Raw genomic sequence first — 11,902 nt, 5'->3', positions numbered from 1 at the left:
AATAATAATAGTAATGATAACGAAGAACACGAGTTGAAACGCAGTACAACTACAACAAAACATTACACTACGCAGTGTTGTACGGTAACTCGTGGAAACAAATCGAGCAACAAAGGGAGAGAGCTTCCAAATATCGAAGTCACACACCACAACGCACTATTTTGTTGTCAGTTTGCAAACACGTAAATACAACTGCAACAGACGTACATATGACTGCAACGCCAGGCATCCACCACACTTTCCATTGGTGACGACGATACAACCAATACAACGTTGCGGTGAATCCCTAGAGGCCACGTAACTCATCAGCAGAAACGTCGTAGCCACGGAGATGCTGGGCTTTCTTGTTGTGAACGGCAGCCGAGCAGAAGACGATTACATTCGATGAAAAAGTGCAGCTCACACGTCATACCTGCCAGCGCAAGTGCGGTAAACGATTCACACACAAAAAGCTGTTCATTATAGCGTGTTATCCGAACGTCAGAACGCCAGCGATGCTGTACCCCTCAGACGCGACCAGAGACTTGTGACCTTCTAGATGCGACTGACTGGAGCCAGCGGCTGCGGGCTCAGCTGACTATGGCGAGCATTACTTGCCATTGCGCAACACCGGTGACGTAACGCGGGTCGGAAAACTGTCCGTACAGTTGCCCAATATACAGGAAAATGTGCGCGGAAGAGGAGGAATGCGGAAGAGACAATTCAGGCGCGCGCTTCTCACAGAGTGGAGAGATTTTGCCCGGAAAATTTCCGGCATATTAGTTTCTCGGCGGGAAGAACAGTTTCCAGTAAAAAAAAAATGTCGAGGTTCGGGAGATTTCATAGTCCCTTTAATATGCTAGTGGATGGTGGTCTGTTTGATTCAGATACTTCAATAGATGCCATTCAGAATAGCAATATAATAATTTGAGGCTTTACGCCGCGTGACAACTGTGGTAATGAGCGACGCCCATGCAGTGGTCGGGTCTGTCGATTAATTTTACCCACCTGAGGGTTCTTGAACGTGCGCCGAAATTTCGACACGCGGCACACCACGTTTAACGTCCCTCGCGGAAGACGACGGACGCCACAATGTGGAAGATCCAATTGGTTATGCTCTTTTGTATCAACCTGATTTAGTACGAATGTTGCAGGATCAGTGTATACCTTTCCAATTTTATGTGCGTCTAACTTTGCATATGGTGAAAGAAGTAAATGAGAATATCAGAACTAACATTCTATACATACCAACAACATCACAAGAGATACACAATATTTCAGATATAATGGTTGCACTAAATGAGAGCTTTTCTGAGCTCTCAAAAAACTTAGAAAACTATCAACGCGTTCGTAGTGGGTTTGTTTCATGGGATGCGGTGCAACTTGAGGTAACAATCACCAAATTAAAGAAGAAGTGCATTGGGTGTAAAGCAGCTATACCCGATGAGTTGAAAAAACATGCAAAACAATTACCAATGTGGGATCTCCTCCCAATGCCCCTCACTAGCGCTTCAAGTATAATACATTGGCTCTATTGCACCCAAAATGAATGCAAATAATTTACGAACGTATACCGTATACTCTTTCGAATCTTTCGAATCCTTCCTTAAAAACAATTTAATAGGCCAGAGAAAAAACAATTATAGTGAAAAGTGTTTTGAAGCAGAAGGTGATATATTTGATTAACGAAACACAAATTCAATAATAATTCATTTTCAGGACAAAAGATACCATATAATTCGTGTTAAGTGTAATTTATTTAACATGTTGTTCACCGACTACAGGAAAAACATAATGCTCCAGTCTGAATTGTTTTCACAAAACGAACCACAAATCAAAACCAAAATCATGTTACTTTTCAAAATTTTAAGGTAAGAGTTCCTGCTTGAACTCTTTCAGTTCATAACAACTACAACAATAACCGATTAATTATACATAATAAATAACAAATAACATTAGCTCATACACAGGACATGAACACGAAGAAGGGACACACACACACTAAGCACACTTTGGTGGCGTACTTGTATGTATATAGCTTCTTCGTGTTCATGTCCTGTGCAACTTTGTTTACTTTTTTATGTCACAAGGTGTGTAGTAGTGACAGATATAACAGTACGTAACAATGGGCCGCTCAGATTACATGCGACACGCACACGCACGATACGATGTCTCAGAAAACAATGGGAAATCATGTATCGATAGTGTGAATAATGGGTTCCCAGGTTTCAATAACATCCGCCGCCAGGATAAGGTAACTGTTAACTCAGGTAAAGAATGGGAGCTCATGTGCCGATAGTGTTTGATAGCCACCTGGATGCACATTTAATAACATTTAATAACACGCAATGGCACGTAATAACAGGCAATAACATTTAATAACATGCAATAACATCCGGTGCAAATTAATAGCATTTTTCCGATCGGGCTGACGTCACGATCAGTCCGTCACCTAGGTTGGTTGCCGCGTTAGAGCGCCAGGTAGGTAGGTTGGTTTTTGACGGTGTGTAGTTTTGGTTTCGGTTTGAAATTCCCAGGTTTTGCCAAGCGCCAGGTTTTCAAGCTTACCAAGTTTTCAAGCTTTGGTCGTCTGTAGGTTCGATTTCGGTTTGAAAAAAAAAAAAAAATGGATACCGTCGATCGGGCAACCAACCTGCCTAGGTCCGGGAAAAGATGTGCCGCATGACAGAAAGATATCGTTGTGTAGAATCACAGCTGTTGTTTTAGCCGTGTATGCGTTTAGTATGATTTATATCAAGCATCGCCGCAGAAAGAGTCTTTTAGTGAACGACATGGGTGCCTTGCCTCGCAAATATGCACACACCGAAGCAGCTCTTAATTACTTCACGCAATTCGATCGCGCTCGTTAGGACAGTTAATCAGGTAGTGATGTAAGCTTAATCAATTAAGTTACTTAGAAAGTGGTGACACCTGCTTGAGGCACAGGACTTATCTCTTTTTGAAGTACAGCCCTTCTATGTTTGTTTGTTTCTTCCTTCATTTGTTCTGTGTATTTGCAGGCGCAGTTGTGCCAAACTGAGTGTCCATCTCGAGTACTCACATGCTTTTGCTGAATACAGCTGCAGCGTGAGCAAAGCTGCTTAGGGACGGGGGCCTGCTATCCAGCACTGGCTTTGTCATGCTTGTCATGTGGAGCACGTTACAAAAAATGCAGGTCCACATCTGAAACTCCAATCAGCATCATCGTCATCTAAAAGGGGCGCCGTAGCACCGTTGTAAGACCAGACACGCTTTCTGAAGATCTTCTATGGCACCTTCCGCAGTTTGCATAATTTTCTTCAGCATCGAAGTCTCTCATAGGAACCACTTTGCATTAACTGTGACTCCAATCTTACACTTTGATGTGCAAGGGCCCTCTTGCACTACACACGTATGGTCTGCAAATTGCAACGGAACAATTTGGAGCTTGAAACAGTTGTGCTTTTGTCATTTTGGACCTCGTGGACCTTTTGTAAAGAAGATCACTGATGATGAGTAAAGAGAGTATACATTTTTCAAGTTCAACATTTATTTCTTGCGCTTATGCGTTTCAGGACACAATGAACGTGCAGGGAGGCCGCAAAAGACTACATTTATTGTTTCGTGACCTTCCTACAATGACAGTATATATTTTAGGGATGACAATGGACAGGTACACTCTCTAAATTTGTAGCACTCAATTTTAGGTTTGAATGAGCAATGAATAACAACTTCCCTCCTGATATTTTCTCATATATGCTGAATTTTAAATTTAATGTGATCAAAAGTAGATGTAAACAACATCACTAGCAGAGAAATGCATCCTCAATAAATAAATTTCTTCTTATAGCATATGTGTGCATGCCTATTAACTGAAACAATTATCACAGTTCCCTGACAAGTAATTTCTGAGTACTGTAGAGGCTGCTTAGATCTACAACAGTTCATACAAGGTATTATATACTGTGAATGCCTTTAAAAATCCCATGTGACACATATGCCTTTACTATCTGGAGGTGCTGTGGTAGTCAAAGTTTGTGGGCATTACGCAGGTTCTGCACCCATTTCTTGAGTATGTCGAGGCAGCTGTGAAGTAACCTGTATTGATGATTATTCCAATTTTTATGGTGCATCGACAAAAAAGGTAATAATAGATCCGAACATTGGTTTGGGGGCAGCCAGTTAAAAATGAATATGTTGTTTAATAAATGCATTGGACAAATGTTAAAACATCAGTTTAAAACATGGTTTACAATCCCTGTATCTTCTAAAAATTGAAAAGACTAAAAACTATTCTAAAAAGAATATGGGGAACTCTTCTAAAAAGAATTATAATTATTATATTGCTGGGTGAAGGAGCCCAAGGTGTAAGGTGTGTTTCTGATGTGAATATGTAAGAAAATGTGCAAATTTGAGAGAGGCTAACCACAGTGCGTGCACTGAGGTGGTTCCTTCCTGTAAAGCAGAAACCAGTGGATGAGGAACGTGATACTTACCTGTACACCCAGTTGTATCACCCACGACCTACTCTATACTAGAGACCTGGACAACTGGCAATCGCCTATGGGAGAGCCGGGTCATGGGATAGTTACGGTAGTGGCCGCTGCAAGCGCCACATAGCATTATTGGAGAGAGGGAATCTTGCTGTCGCCCTTCCCACCGTCTTTCGTGCTACCAAGCTGTTGCTAAGCACGCGCTATTCTCTCTCTCACTGCTTCGTCGTCGTTGTCAACTCAGTCCACCATGCATTGCCGCGGTTTCGCCAAGTCACGTGGTAATGAATAGTGCGAACTAGCGAAAAATCTCATAGCCAAGCGGCGATTGCCAGAACTACTACCTCAGCGCTGGGACCTTTGCGGATGTCCAGGTCTCTAGTATAGTAGTAGGTCGTGGTATCACCATCACACTTCACAGATTATTCACTGGGTAGTCCTCATGACGAAACCTGTATTGACGGAAGACCACCTTAAAAACTGCTACAAATAGCACGGCACGCTACAAATTATTATTATCGTAACAAGCTGACGATACAGCTCAGACACAAGACGTTATTCAAGCCGCGCCATACCACCGTTACGTAGGATTCTTTGTCACAAATCAAACCAAGGCACAAAACGATACCAATACATGAAAAAAGGTGACAATCTTGGTCTCATTATGACGTAATACCGAACTTGTGCGCGAAGGTAATTCAAAGAAATGGATGTGGCACTTGCTTCCGCAGAGTACACCGTGTACCATGTTAGCAATGCATGCAAAAAAGCGTTCGAGTGCTCGCACATATATTGATGACAACACTACCAGTGTACTGTAACATGTTCTTTCAAGCATATTATGCACTCAAACTGCATTTGCCTCCAGGTAAAATGCAAGTGTACTCGATTGAACCTCGGAAAAGCGATCAAGCAACCTGCATCCAGTGCTCGTTTTGAGCGAAAAACACTTCATAATGGTCAACTAAACATACAGAATGGACGCCTATTTATTCCTTGATAAAGAATTACTCACCTGTAGAAATTTAGGCCCTGTATCCTTGCCACTACGGTTGGTACGATCGTAATTGCAAGAAGTTGCCATGATCGCTGCGGCGACTTTTGTGGGTACAGTAAGATGGCGGCCGGTTTCTTCACGCTCGCGCTCCCATCCGCGATCCAGCCTTTTACAATCGAGATCAGTGGGTTTGACATACCTAGGTTTTGAATGGTTGCCAGATGCCGCCTAGTTTAAAGCTTTTGACCATCTGTAGTTTCGGTTTCGGTTTCAAGAATGGATGGTCAAGAATGGCGTCACCGCATGATTTTCCGCCCATGCCACTTAGATATGTATATACCCAAATAATGATGTATGTCAGAGACCAGACAACACTGTATATATTCCTTTTTATTTGAGCACATTATTTCTCTACTATTTTATTTAACTAACGAAAGATATGTTACAAATTACCAGAGTCCTGCGTGACGTCATCCTTGTAGAAAAGCAGTCTGCAAAACAAAGGAAAACGAAACATCCTGAGAATGATTTTCTCAATCAGAACAAAGTCTAGGACGGCTCAAATGTTGATCACGTGCCACGCAACAACAACAAGCAGCATTATCAAAATAATCGGTTAACGTTTCCACATTCCGATATGCCATTCATATTGTGTCGTGTATTTGCGTTGGAGTACGGCTTTTGCAGTCCGTCATGCCATACGGTACAGTAAATAACCCGCTGACGACACTCTCAACAAACACTATAAAGTAGAGGGTTCTATAGACACGCAATTCCAAACTTGTGTTGCGCATTGCAAACAACAAAAGCAAACAACCAATCGAGGAACAGCGAATAACCACGTATTGAAGTTACCATCTGTCATGGTTTCGAAATAAAAATAACAAAAATGCCATAAGGGCGAGGGGTATACTCACATCCTTTCAAAAGTTGCGTCGCCCATGGAGGTCTGCTCACAATCACCAGACTCAGGCAGTCTTCGACAGCTAGCTTATAGGACCCTTGATTTTTGTTTTATTTCAAGGGAAGGAGGGATCACGTGAAGGACAGCTTCTGCTTTGGTAAGAGCAGCATGTGAAATGCAATACCTCCGTCCGACACGCTCTTTTTTCTTCTTCTTTTTGTATGATAACACAAGCCGCGAAACACTGCGGCGGAGAGACCCGTCTGGCGGTGGTGGTGGGTGGTGATAGGGCTTGCCGTTGTCGGCATCACGTATGTGGGCTACGTCACGACTGCCGCCCTGGGAGAATGTGCGTCCTGGGCCGACTTCTAAGGGAACTGTGCCGACATATGTCTGAAAGCGTCTGAGGAAAACCCAGGAAAAACCCCAGACAGCACAGCCGGCACCCGTCTGGCTTTTTCCAAACCCCTTTGGGAACGCCAATCACACAAAAACGTTATCGTCCTCGCAAGATGCATTTTCGGCTGCTGCATCAAGTAAACAGAGTTATGTATTTGACCGTTGAATGGAATCCGTGCTTGATAGTGTATGTCAATACGACACAGTCGCTTTGTAGCATGCTGCATGATCTCGAAGCGAGTGGAATACTCAAACAGTTTCACTCATTTTTCGGAGACGGTCACATTAGTAAAACGAAGGATCTACCTTAAAACAAAAGAAAAAACACACGAATCGACTGAATGAAGCGCGGAATAGATTTCCTTTTGAGTTTCCCAGTTGACTTGATTTCGACGATTATGCGCTAGGACTTCAAACAGCACAATATTCGTCTCAACTTGAAATGATTCCACTAGAATGTGTCCTCTTGACTTCTGTCAAGCTAATTTTGACACGCCCCTTCCATCAAAGTATGATTTCTGATTAGATGGAGGTATCCAGTTTGGCTCACACTTTTAACCATAACTTCTTTATTATGATGTCGAACACTTTTTCCTTGAAGTGCATGTAGCTTCTCGTCAGGGGAGTAAAATAGTATCAGCCGAAATTGTCTAATGATTCACCGCGCTTGATATGGTCGTCGAGTTTCAATGAACGTGAATACATGAGATGCTGAAACTTTCACAAATGAATTTCTACTCTTGAATCATCATTGATCCAAATGGTGCAAATCCTACCAGATACGAACGCAAGGTGTCACATGGAACTCTGTTAGCGTCCCGATATGTATGCGGCTGACATATGGGTGATAGTGAGTATAATAGGGAAAAAAGGTTAAATAAGGTCTTACAACGAGACCACGATCTGTAATATATGATAGTTTCCATTTGTCTAGTTTAGGTTTAGTAGTTTCTCCCCTCGTCTCTGTGTTCTCGATCTATAAGAAAGCATTCAATTAGATCGAAATTACGATCTTTCAATTGATAGATCCAGAATGATGGCTTTCCAATAATATCAATACAGAATAATTACCTTGGATGATGTAATATAAGGTATTGGTTTGCATGCTTTGTCCATCCTGGGGCATGCTGTTCACTTCATCGATTTCTAATAGCATGGAATAATTAATTCCTTACACATACCTACTTGCGAATCGTTCACATGTTGCTACATGTTGGTACATGTAACTACATTTGATTATTATGAATATGGAATAATTAATTCTCTTGTGAGTGTCTGTATAGCTTGAAACGGGATAGAACCTATTCTTTACATGTGTTGTCTAGAATGTCTTATAGAAATGGTTTGCCCGCGTGTAGACATTGAGTCTATCCACCATGTTCCCCTGTTAATGTATGGTTTCTATCGTTGACTATTTATAATTATTGCTAAGATTGGTTGCAGGTGGATCTATTCCTGTCTCTCGTGAAAAGGATAGAGGTTACATATTTGAGTATCAGATGGCCTATAATAAAAAAAAGGAATTTGATTTGATTGACATCGTATAGATTGAAAACCTCTTATTGAAGCCAAAAGCTCTATCGTTGGCATAAAATAATTATCGCTAGCTTTGATTTCATTTTTCAGATAGTAACATAGTGTGGTGGTTGTTCGTTTTAATAGATTGCTTCAGTCTCACTCCTCTGTCTCTGTCGATTTCTTGATGACTGCTGTGATATACTTGTTGTGGGTGGTCGGTTTCTATGATAAAGAATAATTATTGCTAGCATTGATTTTTTTATTTTTGAGATAATAAAAAATAGTTGTGGTATAGAAAATTGAGTGATTGGTTTGCACAACACATCTATAGGGATTGATTCCTCTGTCGTAGAATAATTACAGTTAGCTATGATTTTATTCCCTAGATGTGATAAAGAGTGTGGTGTCGATAATAAAATATGTTTACTTGTGCTTTACTTGTGCTTCCCTGCATGTCATACGATCCCAAATAAAGTTGCACAGCACACCCCAGGATGGATTAAGCATACCAACCAATATATCATACCTTATATTATATCATCAAATATAATTATTCCATACTGATATTATTGCAAAGCTATCGTTTTGAATCTACCAACTGAATGATTGTAATGTGGATCTAATTGAATGCTTTCTTATAGATCGACAAAGAAATTACTAAACCTAACCTACTGAGATATAGACTGTCATGACCAGAATTCAGGGACACCTCCTCTGATGCAGGTTCTGCCTGATAGCAGAAGAACGTGTAAGAAAGCCAACTTGAAAGACAAGTATGCGGCGAGGAGGAAGGAAGATGGAATGAGACGTGGGCAGACGAGAAAGGGAATTTGTACATCAGATATCGCGCGCGGAGCCCGGCTATCAGCAGCAATTGCCCAGCGCAGAATGAAAACGTGATGAATCAGCTTTGATAAGCTTTGCCAAACTTTTCTTCGGTGTGCTGCTGCTCAGAGTTCTGGGGTGCTGCTCGTGGCGTGTGGAACGGGGTGATTGCCACTTGTAAGGCTAGACCTCGTCCATTTTTTGTTCTCTCTGTGGGGAATAGGGTTGCCGTCGACGATGACCAATGTGTGTCCTGGGGACACTTCTGAGGGAAATGTGCCGACGTATGTGTGACAGCGTCTGAGGAAAAGCCCAGAAATTATCCTACATTATGCTGAAAAGAAATTATGCTCTATAAGCTAAGAAAGCGAATTCAGTCACCGCACCTCACTTTGTTACTTGCACCTTGTTACTCAGTGATCACTGTATCGTACGCTTCAGTTTGTTCTTGGCCTTATCATGAGGACACTTCAATGTTTAATTCCAAATTTTGCGTCTTAGTCTCTTCCCGGCACCATCAAGAATGCTTGTCGGTTATCAACTCCCTCCCTTAGAGAAATAAAAATAAGAAAATAAACAAGCGGAAGCCTGCTTATTTTCAGAACATCTAGAGGTGAAAGCAGTGTCACGTTCGGCACAAGAAAGTGCCGAAACCAACACTTCCTAAATAATGTCGGGCATGCACGCTTACGTAACCTATATGGACGCCTGCGACCTGCTTCGAGCTTTCTTCTCGTTCGTTCTTTCATTTACCTCATGGCAACATCCACAATAGTAACAGCAGGCCTTCCAATGCGACGCAAGGCACAGGCCTTCTCCATATCCTATAGGTGTTGCTCAAATAGGCGCTCGAATCAAAGACAAAAGGAAGAGAGATGCCCAAGCAGCACAATGTCTCGAGTGCAATAGTTGTGGACGGTATGTGTATTATCAATGTAATTAGTGCGGCCGTTAATTATTTTTGTAATGAATCTTCATAATTCCTGAAAACAAGCTGAGCGCGCAATTCCAAATTGGGAGAACACAACCCTGAGAAGTCTAGTCAGCAGGAATCGAAACAGTAACAATCTCTGTGCCCTTAAAAAATGAGCGAAAATGCACTATCGTCGAGAGTTGCCGCGAGTTCGGCAGCCGCTCGTTCCTATCACCTTCACTGTCACCGTTTGACGATACTAACATCACACTGTTCCTCAAAACATGGGGGCCCCCGCTTCCTAGCGTCGTCATTTTTTTTTTCTCTCGTTAAAATCTGATACAACGCAGACATTTATTAAGCAGCGGAATCGGTGATTGTCTTTTTGTTATCTGCCAGGTTTTTACAGTAATGCATTTGCAGTTTTATTGCGTGACGTTTATCACATCACATCGCGAACTGTGTTGTGCAGATCAAACGAGATAACGCGGAAAGAAAATCAAGTACGGCATGTTTTATGATAATGTAGACTGAGAAACAACACCGCTATTTCCCTAGCTCCAGGGACAAAGCGGGCTGTTCCATGATTTCAGGAACAACCTGCTGTCAGTTGAGAAGTGGTGACACCGAGTCAGGGAGAGGAGAAATCGCCGCAAAACCCGCATAGTGTTCAATTATTTTGTATGTTCGCACATTTTTTTACTAGAGCGCAAAAAGGCTCTGTGATTTCGGTTCTTGCATGGTAGGCCCTCATGGTTATGCTCTACATCTTTGCAATTACGCAGTCAACGTATTTTGACTAATTATAATGATTAATCGGGAACGTTAGTTAACGGCTGCACTATTTGTTTATACGCCACCACCTTTGAATTGGTCGCGTCCGGAATACATATATTGGACGACTTTTGCGAAAAAGAAAGTCATTCGCGGATTTCATCAAATTCATTCAGTCTTACTTCACGTACCCTGTATGCAGGGTATTCCAGCTAAATGTGACCATATTTTTAAGAAAATATATCTATCACTTCTTCCGAGATGAAATCAATTTGAGATATAGCGTATGCTGAAGGGCATTCCCTAGTAGGGCATTAGCAGACTGCTAAGGCAATGTCTTAATTCTTTCAATAATAACTTTTTAATTAGAAAAGCTACTAAGTTGTTCCAATGAGAAAATCTTATCTCTTCGGTCACCAGATACCAAAGCCGTTTTCAGAACAAAAGTCTATTCGATATATTGCATGAAAAAAATTCGTGAAAAAACACCTTTTTTTTCTTCTTTATTTTGTTCATTGTGCATCTTCGAAACAGCAACTTTCGTTGACCCCCATGCGAGAGAGTGAAAGAGCACAGTGCCGACTCATGCGTGGAAGATTGGTTAACTTGCGGAAAGAAAAATGTATCGGGGTGACTCTATCGGAGCTGCGCTTATCTTGAGCTGCATTTTCCGTCTTTTTTTTCCATCTTTTTCACGGACGAAAGAGGCGACAGTGTGCTCTTTCATTCTCTCGTGTTGGGGGCGAACGAAAGACGCCACTCTAGAGATGCGTAATAAATAAAATAAAGAAAGAAATGGTGTTCCTTCACGATTTTTTCTTCTGCGAACGATCTATCGAACGGATTTTTGTTCTGAAAACGGCTTTGGTATTTGGTGACCGAAGAGGTCAGGTGTTCTCATTGGAACAACTTCGTAGCATTCATAATTAAAAAGTTAATTATCGAAAGTTAGTTAAGACATTGCCTTAGAAGTCTCCTAATGTCTTCCTAGAGAGCGCCCTTCAGCATATGATATATTGCAATTGATTTCATCTCGGAAAAAGTTATAGATATAATTTTAAAAAATATGGTAACATTTAGCTGGGACACCATGTATATGACAATAAACACGCATGGTATTT

Source organism: Ornithodoros turicata, chromosome 1 (assembly GCF_037126465.1).
Source record: "Ornithodoros turicata isolate Travis chromosome 1, ASM3712646v1, whole genome shotgun sequence".
NCBI classification, from domain to species: Eukaryota; Metazoa; Arthropoda; class Arachnida; order Ixodida; family Argasidae; genus Ornithodoros; species Ornithodoros turicata.
This window is presented reverse-complemented; position numbering follows the sequence as displayed.